This window comes from Coregonus clupeaformis, unplaced genomic scaffold, assembly GCF_020615455.1.
Source record: "Coregonus clupeaformis isolate EN_2021a unplaced genomic scaffold, ASM2061545v1 scaf0049, whole genome shotgun sequence".
NCBI lineage: Eukaryota > Metazoa > Chordata > Actinopteri > Salmoniformes > Salmonidae > Coregonus > Coregonus clupeaformis.
The window spans coordinates 525,405-538,250 of record NW_025533504.1 but is presented as its reverse complement, the minus strand read 5'-3'; the positions used below and the strand labels follow the sequence as shown (position 1 = coordinate 538,250).

Genomic DNA, 12,846 nt, shown 5'->3' with positions numbered 1-12,846 from the left:
AACAGAATAATAACGGAAGGATTCTTTCTTTGTGTGTCGGAGATAGTGAAATTATTGGCTGGGCTGTGTGAGTGGAGATACAGTGATATGATAGGCTAGGCTGTGTGAGTGGAGATACAGTGATATGATAGGCTCGGCTGTGTGGGTGGAGATACAGTGATATGATAGGCTAGGCTGTGTGAGTGGAGATACAGTGATATGATAAGCTGGGCTGTGTGGGTGGAGATACAGTGATATGATAGGCTAGGCTGTGTGAGTGGAGATACAGTGATATGATAGGCTAGGCTGTGTGGGTGGAGATACAGTGATATGATAGGCTAGGCTGTGTGAGTGGAGATACAGTGATATGATAGGCTAGGCTGTGTGAGTGGAGATACAGTGATATGATAGGCTAGGCTGTGTGAGTGGAGATACGGTGATATGATAAGCTGTGTGAGTGGAGACACAGTGATATGATAGGCTGTGTGAGTGGAGATACGGTGATATGATAAGCTGTGTGAGTGGAGATACAGTGATATGATAGGCTAGGCTGTGTGGGTGGAGATAGTGAAATTATTGGCTGGGCTGTGTGAGTGGAGATACAGTGATATGATAGGCTAGGCTGTGTGGGTGGAGATACAGTGATATGATAGGCTAGGCTGTGTGGGTGGAGATACGGTGATATGATAGACTAGGCTGTGTGAGTGGAGATACAGTGATATGATAAGCTGTGTGAGTGGAGATACAGTGATATGATAGGCTGTGTGAGTGGAGATAGAGTGATATGATAGGTTGGGCTGTGTGAGTGGAGATAGAGTGATATGATAGGTTGGGCTGTGTGAGTGGGATAGAGTGATATGATAGGCTGGGCTGTGTGAGTGGAGATACAGTGATATGATAGGCTGGGCTGTGTGAGTGGAGATAGAGTGATATGATAGGCTAGGCTGTGTGGGTGGAGATACGGTGATATGATAGACTAGGCTGTGTGAGTGGAGATACAGTGATATGATAGGCTAGGCTGTGTGAGTGGAGATACAGTGATATGATAGGCTAGGCTGTGTGAGTGGAGATACAGTGATATGATAGGCTAGGCTGTGTGAGTGGAGATACAGTGATATGATAGGCTAGGCTGTGTGAGTGGAGATACAGTGATATGATAGGCTAGGCTGTGTGAGTGGAGATACGGTGATATGATAAGCTGTGTGAGTGGAGATACAGTGATATGATAGGCTGTGTGAGTGGAGATACGGTGATATGATAAGCTGTGTGAGTGGAGATACAGTGATATGATAGGCTAGGCTGTGTGGGTGGAGATAGTGAAATTATTGGCTGGGCTGTGTGAGTGGAGATACAGTGATATGATATGCTGTGTGAGTGGAGATACAGTGACATGATAGGCTAGGCTGTGTGAGTGGAGATACAGTGATATGATAGGCTGGGCTGTGTGAGTGGAGATACAGTGATATGATAGGTTGGGCTGTGTGAGTGGAATAGCGTGATATGATAGGCTGGGCTGTGTGAGTGGAGATAGAGTGATATGATAGGTTGGGCTGTGTGAGTGGAATAGCGTGATATGATAGGCTGGGCTGTGTGAGTGGAGATACAGTGATATGATAGGCTGGGCTGTGTGAGTGGAGATACAGCGATATGATAGGCTGGGCTGTGTGAGTGGAGATACAGTGATATGATAAGCTGTGTGAGTGGAGATACAGTGATATGATAGGCTAGGCTGTGTGAGTGGAGATACAGTGATATGATAGGCTAGGCTGTGTGAGTGGAGATAGAGTGATATGATAGGCTGTGTGAGTGGAGATATGGTGATATGATAGGCTGTGTGAGTGGAGATACAGTGATATGATAGGCTAGGCTGTGTGAGTGGAGATACAGTGATATGATAGGCTGGGCTTTGTGGGTGGAGATACAGTGATATGATAGGCTAGGCTGTGTGAGTGGAGATACGGTGATATGATAGGCTGTGTGAGTGGAGATACAGTGATATGATAGGCTAGGCTGTGTGGGTGGAGATACAGTGATATGATAGGCTGTGTGAGTGGAGATACAGTAATATGATAGGCTGGGCTGTGTGGGTGGAGATACAGTGATATGATAGGCTAGGCTGTGTGTGGAGATACAGTGATATGATAGGCTGTGTGAGTGGAGATACGGTGATATGATAGGCTGTGTGAGTGGAGATACAGTGATATGATAGGCTCGGCTGTGTGGGTGGAGATACAGTGATATGATAGGCTAGGCTGTGTGAGTGGAGATACAGTGATATGATAAGCTGGGCTGTGTGGGTGGAGATACAGTGATATGATAGGCTAGGCTGTGTGAGTGGAGATACAGTGATATGATAGGCTAGGCTGTGTGAGTGGAGATAGTGATATGATAGGCTAGGCTGTGTGAGTGGAGATACGGTGATATGATAGGCTGTGTGAGTGGAGATACAGTGATATGATAGGCTGGGCTGTGTGGGTGGAGATACAGTGATATGATAGGCTAGGCTGTGTGAGTGGAGATACAGTGATATGATAGGCTAGGCTGTGTGGGTGGAGATACAGTGATATGATAGGCTAGGCTGTGTGAGTGGAGATACAGTGATATGATAGGATGGGCTGTGTGGGTGGAGATACAGTGATATGATAGGCTAGGCTGTGTGAGTGGAGATACAGTGATATGATAGGCTAGGCTGTGTGAGTGGAGATACAGTGATACAATAGGCTGGGCTGTGTGAGTGGAGATACAGTGATATGATAGGCTAGGCTGTGTGAGTGGAGATACAGTGATACGATAGGCTGGGCTGTGTGGGTGGAGATACAGTGATATGATAGGCTGGGCTGTGTGAGTGGAGATACAGTGATATGATAGGCTAGGCTGTGTGAGTGGAGATGTGAAGATACACTACATGAACAAAAGTATGTGGACACAACATCTCATTCCAAAATCATGGGCATTAATATGGAGTTGGTCCCCCTTTGCTGCTAATAACAGCCTCCACTCTTCTGGGATGGCTTTCCACTAGATGTTGGAACATTGCTGCGGGGACGTGCTTCCATTCAGCCACAAGAGCATTAGTGAGGTTGGGCACTGATGTTGGGCAATTAGGCCTGGCTCGCAGTCGGTGTTCCAATTCATCCCAAAGATGTTAGATGGGGTTGAGGTCACGGCTCTGTGCAGGCCAGTCAAGTTCTTCCACACCGATCTCGACAAACCATTTCTGTATGAACCTCGTTTTGTGCACGGGGGCATTGTCATGCTGAAACAGGAAAGGGCCTTCCCCAAACTGTTGCCACAAAGTTGGAAGAACAGAATTGTCTAGAATGTCATTGTATGCTATAGCGTTAAGATTTCCCTTCACTAGAACTATGGGGCCTTAGTCCGAACCATGACAAACAGCCCCAGACCATTATTCCTCCTCCACCAAACTTTACAGTTGGCACTACGCATTCGGGCAGGTAGTGTTCTCCTGGCATCCACCAAATCCATATTAATCTGTTGGACTGCCAGATGGTGAAGCGTGATTCATCATACAGAGAACGCATTTCCACTGCGCATTTCCACTGCTCCAGAGCTTTACACCACTCCAGCCGACGCTTGGCATTTCCCACTGTGATCTTAGGCTTGTGTGCGGCTGCTCGGCCATGGAAACCCATTTCATGAAGCTCCCAACGAACAGTTATTGTGCTGATGTTGCTTCCAGAGAACGCTTGGAACTCAGTAGTGAGTGTTGCAACCGAGGACAGACGATTTTTATGCCCTGCGCGCTTCAGCACTCGGCGGTCCCGTTCTGTGAGCTTGTTTGGCCTACCACTTCGCGGCTGAGCCATTGTTGCTCCTAGATGTTTCCACTTCACAATAACAGCACTTACAGTTGACCGGGGCAGCTCTAGCAGGGCAGAAATTTGATTAACTGACTTGTTGGAAAGGTGGCATCCTATGACGGTGCCATGTTGAAAGTCACTGAGCTCTTCAGTAAGGCCATTCTACTGCCAATGTTTGTCTAAGGAGATTGCGTGTGGAAGATTTCACTGCATATGAATGGAACATTTACTAACTGCACTTGTTTTGCTTATTGAAATAACTTATATTACTATATTTTAAAAACGAATTGAAGTAATTGATCGAAATATATTGTCTTAATACAAATCTGAAATCTCATATCTTGGATGAGTTTCCAATGGAGACTAATTGACCCTTCGCTAAGCCACACCCCAGAATTTGGGGCAACCAATTGCAGCGCTCCAATGGATAGCAGCTATTGTCGAGTCCGACACCTCTGACAAGCTCCCGTTTTAAACACATGGAAGCCATTGAGGGCATTGCAAAGACGGAGAGTTCATTCAAAAACAAATTGTTTAAAATGGCTAAATAATTGAACAGTGCACCAGGAGTACTTGCAGATGTGATTCCTGAAATGCAGAGCCTGTTGGGAGTATTTTTCGAATCTGAAATTATACTTTTGTTACATTGTTTGCTAGCTCAGCTGAGTCTCAGTCGCATTGACCACCCAATGTTGCTAACACTAGCTAGCTAGCCAGTTAATATAACATTTTTCTAAATGTATGTTGCCTAGCTAAGTTAGCAATGTAATGAAAACAACTCATATGCTGTCGACATCAGGATATGATTTGAGAACACTAGTAAGCCCCAAAAGTGGTTAGTAGTAGTGGTGTGCCGATTACTCTGACAAAACGAGTATCGTAACGGATATGGAGAATTTTCCGAATACGATGATAAGTATTTTGTATTATTATCCATGATCAGAAATCTCTCTTTCACTCAAACAGTGTGAAGCGCTGTGTGCTCTAAACAACTATTGGCTTGTTCTATCTGTAAAGAAACGGGTGGGGTATCGGTTGAGCTTGGTGCAACGACTGGATTGGATTAGAAAATGATGCGCTCATTTCCCCAGACAGAAACACGCGCGGCTCTTAATCACTCACATAGTCACTCGTATCAGGGCACAAGTCTCCCCTTATCCAAACATTGTGTGTGAATCGGAATCCGTGGCTAGTCATTGTTCTAGCTTGCAATCTAGTTATTTTCTGTTGACCTTTCTGAGGCCACATCGTTGTTTGTCTGTCTTCTTGACGCTGTTTAGTAGGTTACTACTTTGTCTATCCGTATAAATATTCCATTGCAGACGACGTCTGTTATGTCGTGATCTAAACCCATGCTTGCTATTATTATTTATTCTCGCCCAGGCATGTTTCCTGAGCGACAGATCATTAGAAAATAAAATTACGATTTTGATTGTACAAATGTTGTGGCATAAGTGTCGGGAGAGAAGTTTTGCTCTTCTCGAAAGTTAAACAATATATGGAGCAGGCACAATAGCCTACCTAAAAATCTGTGTCAGGAATAAATGCAGGCCGCAGTAGCCAGCTATGCAGTAGGCTATTTATTAGCCTATTTCGTTGATAATTGAATAGGACAAAGTAAGTAAATAATTTTCATCTGTCGGGGTCGTTTACCTTTGAACAATGTGTGTGAAGGACCTAATGATGCACTCTGAGTGATGGAGCAGTAATGTGCACTTGAGGTATAGGCTTTACTGGTATTTAAAGCGCACTTCCGGGTTTTCCGAACACCAGTAAATCAGATTACGAGTATGATGAGATCAGCACACCACTAGTTTTCTAGTTTTGCCTGCATGGTGACAGTGCATTCAGAGCCATCCAGTGGCTAGACACACTACAACCGTCATTTTACCAGGTTCCCGTGAAGCGATTGTAATGACAGTCCACAACAACTTACCCGAGAGTTTAAGATCATTGTGAGGGGATTTCGCCAGCGGTTCACACGGGGAAACTGTCTTCCCGGGAAAATGTTGACCTGAGGTTGCAACAGTAACCAAGGGGGGCGGGGCTTAGCGAATGGTAAATTATTTACTGAGTAAATCCTGATTTCTCCAACCTGGATTTGTGGAAAACCTGGGAATTTTTGGAAGGTTTTTGGAATGTTGCATCCCTAAGGTGAATGTGAGCATTACTTTGGTGTTGGCCTCCAGGTAGTTGTAGATCACGTTGACAGAGATATGGTGGTCCTCTGTAGCTCAGCTGGTAGAGCACGGCGCTTGTAACGCCAAGGTAGTGGGTTCGATCCCCGGGACCACCCATACACAAAAATGTATGCACGCGTGACTGTAAGTCGCTTTGGATAAAAGCGTCTGCTAAATGGCATATCATTATATCATATCATTATGGCCAGGTCTCCTGTGTTGAAGGGGTAAGATCTGTTCCAGCCTTGGGGACAAAACTTCCTGTGCTCTGTCACACAAGCATGGAAGTAGCAGAGGGAGAAGAACAGACCGTTGAACTCCTGCTCCCGAGAACACATCTCCAGAGTATCCTGTAAACAGAGAGAGAGAGTGAGAGAGAGAGCAATAGCTAAATTCTATATCTATAAAACAACTTTTTTTTAATCAGCCATATGTTTGCCTCTGACCTGGTTGAAGTTGTGGAGGGCAGTGTGCAGACTGGCGTGCATGCCGGTGGGCGGCTCGTTGGTGATCTTGAACGAGTTCTCCAGGATGCCTCTGGGGATGACGTGCTGGACAGGGCTGGGCGCCGGCTCCCCGCTGATGAACACCCGATAGTCAGGGTGGCTGTTCACCCGGTCCTCTCCAGGAGGGCTTCCAGAGTGGGCAACCAACACGCCACCAAGTGCACATTCTGACCAAAGCACACACACACACTATACTGTATTTATTGGCTTTTATGTGTTCATCAAGGTGGCTTAATGAGGGGAAATGTTTCTAGAAACAAGACCTAAATGCTTTTGTTCCAGCAAAGTACTGAAGCAGCTGATTTAGCTGATCTAATCTAATCATGCTTTTGATTGAACCAAATTGATTGAACCAAATTGAACCAAATTGCCTTAGGTTCCCTGGCTCAGCTCAGGAAGGCAGATAATAATGTTGAATCAGGTGCTCTGGACTGGCTGGCTGGAACAACATCATACAGTCACTATGACACCAGACTACCACTAGTCTAGTCTGGCTGGCTGGAACAACATCATACAGTCACTATGACACTCCAGACTACCACTAGTCTAGTCTGGCTGGCTGGAACAACATCATACAGTCACTATGACACCAGACTACCACTAGTCTAGTCTGGCTGGCTGGAACAACATCATACAGTCACTATGACACCAGACTACCACTAGTCTAGTCTGGCTGGCTGGAACAACATCATACAGTCACTATGACACTCCAGACTACCACTAGTCTAGTCTGGCTGGCTGGAACAACATCATACAGTCACTATGACACCCAGACTACCACTAGTCTAGTCTGGCTGGCTGGAACAACATCATACAGTCACTATGACACTCCAGACTACCACTAGTCTAGTCTGGCTGGCTGGAACAACATCATACAGTCACTATGACACCAGACTACCACTAGTCTAGTCTGGCTGGCTGGAACAACATCATACAGTCACTATGACACTCCAGACTACGACTAGTCTAGTCTGGCTGGCTGGAACAACATCATACAGTCACTATGACACCAGACTACCACTATCTAGTCTGGCTGGCTGGAACAACATCATACAGTCACTATGACACTCCAGACTACCACTAGTCTAGTCTGGCTGGCTGGAACAACATCATACAGTCACTATGACATTCCAGACTACCCATCTAGTCTGGCTGGCTGGAACAACATCATACAGTCACTATGACACTCCAGACTACCACTAGTCTAGTCTGGCTGGCTGGAACAACATCATACAGTCACTATGACACTCCAGACTACCACTAGTCTAGTCTGGCTGGCTGGAACAACATCATACAGTCACTATGACACTCCAGACTACCACTAGTCTAGTCTGGCTGGCTGGAACAACATCATACAGTCACTATGACACCAGACTACCACTAGTCTAGTCTGGCTGGCTGGAACAACATCATACAGTCACTATGACACCCAGACTACCACTAGTCTAGTCTGGCTGGCTGGAACAACATCATACAGTCACTATGACACCAGACTACCATCTAGTCTGGCTGGCTGGAACAACATCATACAGTCACTATGACACTCCAGACTACCACTAGTCTAGTCTGGCTGGCTGGAACAACATCATACAGTCACTATGACACTCCAGACTACCACTAGTCTAGTCTGGCTGGCTGGAACAACATCATACAGTCACTATGACACTCCAGACTACCACTAGTCTAGTCTGGCTGGCTGGAACAACATCATACAGTCACTATGACACTCCAGACTACCACTAGTCTAGTCTGGCTGGCTGGAACAACATCATACAGTCACTATGACACTCCAGACTACCTCTAGTCTGGCTGGCTGGAACAACATCATACAGTCACTATGACACTCCAGACTACCACTAGTCTAGTCTGGCTGGCTGGAACAACATCATACAGTCACTATGACACTCCAGACTACCACTAGTCTAGTCTGGCTGGCTGGAACAACATCATACAGTCACTATGACACTCCAGACTACCTCTAGTCTGGCTGGCTGGAACAACATCATACAGTCACTATGACACCAGACTACCACTAGTCTAGTCTGGCTGGCTGGAACAACATCATACAGTCACTATGACACCAGACTACCTCTAGTCTGGCTGGCTGGAACAACATCATACAGTCACTATGACACTCCAGACTACCACTAGTCTAGTCTGGCTGGCTGGAACAACATCATACAGTCACTATGACACTCCAGACTACCACTAGTCTAGTCTGGCTGGCTGGAACAACATCATACAGTCACTATGACACCAGACTACCACTAGTCTAGTCTGGCTGGCTGGAACAACATCATACAGTCACTATGACACTCCAGACTACCACTAGTCTAGTCTGGCTGGCTGGAACAACATCATACAGTCACTATGACACTCCAGACTACCACTAGTCTAGTCTGGCTGGCTGGAACAACATCATACAGTCACTATGACACTCCAGACTACCACTAGTCTAGTCTGGCTGGCTGGAACAACATCATACAGTCACTATGACACTCCAGACTACCACTAGTCTAGTCTGGCTGGCTGGAACAACATCATACAGTCACTATGACACTCAGACTACCACTAGTCTAGTCTGGCTGGCTGGAACAACATCATACAGTCACTATGACACTCCAGACTACCACTAGTCTAGTCTGGCTGGCTGGAACAACATCATACAGTCACTATGACACTCCAGACTACCACTAGTCTAGTCTGGCTGGCTGGAACAACATCATACAGTCACTATGACACCAGACTACCACTAGTCTAGTCTGGCTGGCTGGAACAACATCATACAGTCACTATGACACCAGACTACCACTAGTCTAGTCTGGCTGGCTGGAACAACATCATACAGTCACTATGACACCAGACTACCACTAGTCTAGTCTGGCTGGCTGGAACAACATCATACAGTCACTATGACACTCCAGACTACCACTAGTCTAGGCTTCCTTACTGTATTACAGTGTACAGCTGGGCTGTTCAACTCCGGTCCTGGAGAGACTTCCGGTTTTCATCCTCTCCTTCTAATCAAGGACTGATTCAGACCTGAGACACCAGGTGAGTGTAATTAACTACCAGGTAGAAACAAAAACCAGAAGTGTTTTGGCCCTCCAGGACTGGAATTGGGCAGCTCTGCTGTACACTGTAATACAGCATTCAGAAAGTAGTGTGAAAGTCTGAGTGCCAGAAGGCCAGGGTACTGTATGCACTTGTTGGACTATTCCATTTGTTCAACTGAGCCATGCAACCTCAATCAAATACTTCCATACTGACGGAAACACACAAATACAATCAAGTTGACACTATTTCAGATGCTGTTCTCTACCTGCAGGATGACCCAGTGTCTGCTGTTCTCTACCTGCAGGATGACCCAGTGTCTGCTGTTCCATACCTGCAGGATGACCCAGTGTCTGCTGTTCCCTACCTGCAGGATGACCCAGTGTCTGCTGTTCCCTACCTGCAGGATGACCCAGTGTCTGCTGTTCTCTACCTGCAGGATGACCCAGTGTCTGCTGTTCCCTACCTGCAGGATGACCCAGTGTCTGCTGTTCCCTACCTGCAGGATGACCCAGTGTCTGCTGTTCCCTACCTGCAGGATGACCCAGTGTCCGTGTTGAGAGGCCTTCTGCAGGGCCCTGTCAGCCATCTCCTCCTGACCCAGAGACATGTTGTGTAGAGTCCCCAGCTCTATGGAAAAACCCAGCCTCAAGCCTACAACACAGGACACTCAGAATCTCTCTCCACAGTCACCATGTGCTTCTTATCATCAGGATGTAGCTGAATCAGGTGTGTAGGATGCTCGCCCATATATTTATTTATATATTCTTAATTCTATTGCATTACTTAGATTTGTGTGTATTGGGTATATGTTGTGAAATTGTTAGATATTACCGCACTGTCGGAGCTAGAAACACAAGCATTTCGCTACACCTGCAATAACATCTGCTAAACACATGTATGTGACCAATACAATGTGATTTGATGTGTACAGTAAGAACAGAACTGGAGTCTGCTGCATAACCCAGTAGCACTCTAGGAGGAGGGTTGGCAGCCCGGTGTTAGACTGTAGTGTTGTGTACCCAGGTTCTCCACATCGTTGAGTGGGTCCACTAAAGGAGAGAGGGTGAAGAACACAGGCGTGGAGGGGCTGCTCTCCACCCTGGCAGCGTCCACATAGCTCGCTCCCAAGCTCTCCTCCACAAAGCTCCTGTCACAGTTCAAATCACAGATTTAGTTACCTACTCACTATGAGACTGATAGAGGTGAAATACAGTACGTCACTATAATTTCCTTACTGGCAACACTTGAGGTACATGAAACAATGTTGCAGTTACATCAAACAAGTGCAGGGGCCACACTTCCTCACCAGAAATGAAAGAATACTGTTGAATATGTAATGCTAATGTCTCAGTCCCAAATGGCACCCTTTTCCCTCATAGTACACTACTTTTGACAAGAACCCCATGGGCCCTGGTCAAAAGTAGTGCACTATATAGGGAATAATAGGGGGGCATTTGGGACAGAACTGATGTCTCACCTGAGGGCGTAGGTCATTCTGTCAAGGCGTATGGCTCTCAGCATAATGAGTTTCTGTAGGGGGCTCTTATTCTTCCAGTCCTGAGGAAACCCCTCTCTCTCAGGACACTCAGTCCACCAGCTTCCTCCAGCGCTTGGCTGAGCCCTCAACGTCCCGGTCCAACGGAACTCATCCAGGGTAGACAGGGTCTGAGGAGATCATCATCACACCACCCTAAGCTCCCAATGCCCCAGTGCAGGCTCCCTATGGGCCCTGGTCAAAAGTAGTGTACTACATAGGGAATAAGCTGCCATTTGGATCGCACACACAGTGTGCTACAGTACTTCTTAGTGCGCTCATTTTAGTGCACTCTATGGGTAATAGGGTGTGATTAGTGCACTCTATGGGGAATGGAGTGTGATTAGTGCACTCTATGGGGAATAGGGTGTGATTAGTGCACTCTATGGGGAATAGGGTGTGATTAGTGCACTCTATGGGGAATAGGGTGTGATTAGTGCACTCTATGGGGAATAGGGTGTGATTTGAGGTGTAGCCTTGGAGATGTGTGTTACCCTGACGATACCCCAGGCCTGTGGGGACAGGAATGAGACAGGACTGGCTCCGCTGGGCTCCACTGGGAAATGCAACAGGAAGTCCTGGGCCTCAATCTTCCCCCGGGTCAGCAGAATCTGGAGAGGAGGGAGAACAGAAAGATAACAACAGGTTTAGATTAGAAAAGTAGATTCTTCATATCAGAGCTTCTATCATATCAATAACGTTTTTGATCAAACAAGATTATGGCCTCGGCTACCAGAAACAGCCATCTGAAACAGAGACATGTGAAGCCATGACCATGTGAATGACAGCCTTATGATAGACCCTTACTCACAGTGGAGTTGAGAACAGTTGGCGACAGGCAGGTGGCCATGACAGATATTAGCATTCTGCCGTCAGGCCACACCCCCTGTCAGAGGTAACAGTCTGAACAGCTTTGGCCAGGCCAGATGGGAGAGCTAATCAAAAGCAGCGTATGGTCCTTCTGTCCTGCTGACGGCCTCTAATTGAAGCTAATGTGGGGCCAGAATAAGTGCTTTGATTGATGAGGATGACAGGGGGGCCCAACCTTTTGGGGCGGCCCCAGGCCACTTACCTGGAAGGCGTTGTGTGACAGGAAGGTTAACTTGTCTCTCTGGAAGAGGCCCCGGCTGGTGTAGAGGAATGCTGAGTAGGTGACGGCCTCAGTCAAGGAGGGCACTCTGGCCCTCACGTCCTCGTCCCACTCCGCTCGCTCCATGGCTTTGTGGAAGACTATGTTGAAGGTCTGGAGCACAGGTACAGGGAGACAGATAAAGGGAGACAGGTACAGGGAGACAGGTACAGGGAGGCGGGTACAGGGAGGCGGGTACAGGGAGGCGGGTACAGGGAGATTAACTGTTCTATTACACCCCAGGGAGTTTCTCCCATGTGTCTCAACAAGCTATGAGAGTAGTGAGTGACTACACAAACACTTGACAAGTGTGACTCCAGACATTAAACTCCCTAAAGGAGAACTGGTACATGGGGTTATAAGAGGTTTATAAGAGGTTCTAATCAACTTCAGTGAGAACTGGTACATGGGGTTATAAGAGGTTTATAAGAGGTTCATAAGAGGTTCTAATCAACTTCAGTGAGAACTGGTACATGGGGTTATAAGAGGTTATAATCACCTTGAGGGGGAACTGTTACATGGGGTTATAAGAGGTTTATAAGAGGTTCTAATCAACTTCAGTGAGAACTGGTACATGGGGTTATAAGAGGTTATAATCACCTTGAGGGGGAACTGTTACATGGGGTTATAAGAGGTTATA

The 12,846-nt window shown here is 46.7% G+C and overlaps 1 pseudogene; it reads right to left on the bottom strand.

The window, feature by feature from the left end:
- Positions 1–12,846, bottom strand: part of LOC121555543 — an 88,195-nt pseudogene that overhangs the window by 14,444 nt on the left and 60,905 nt on the right.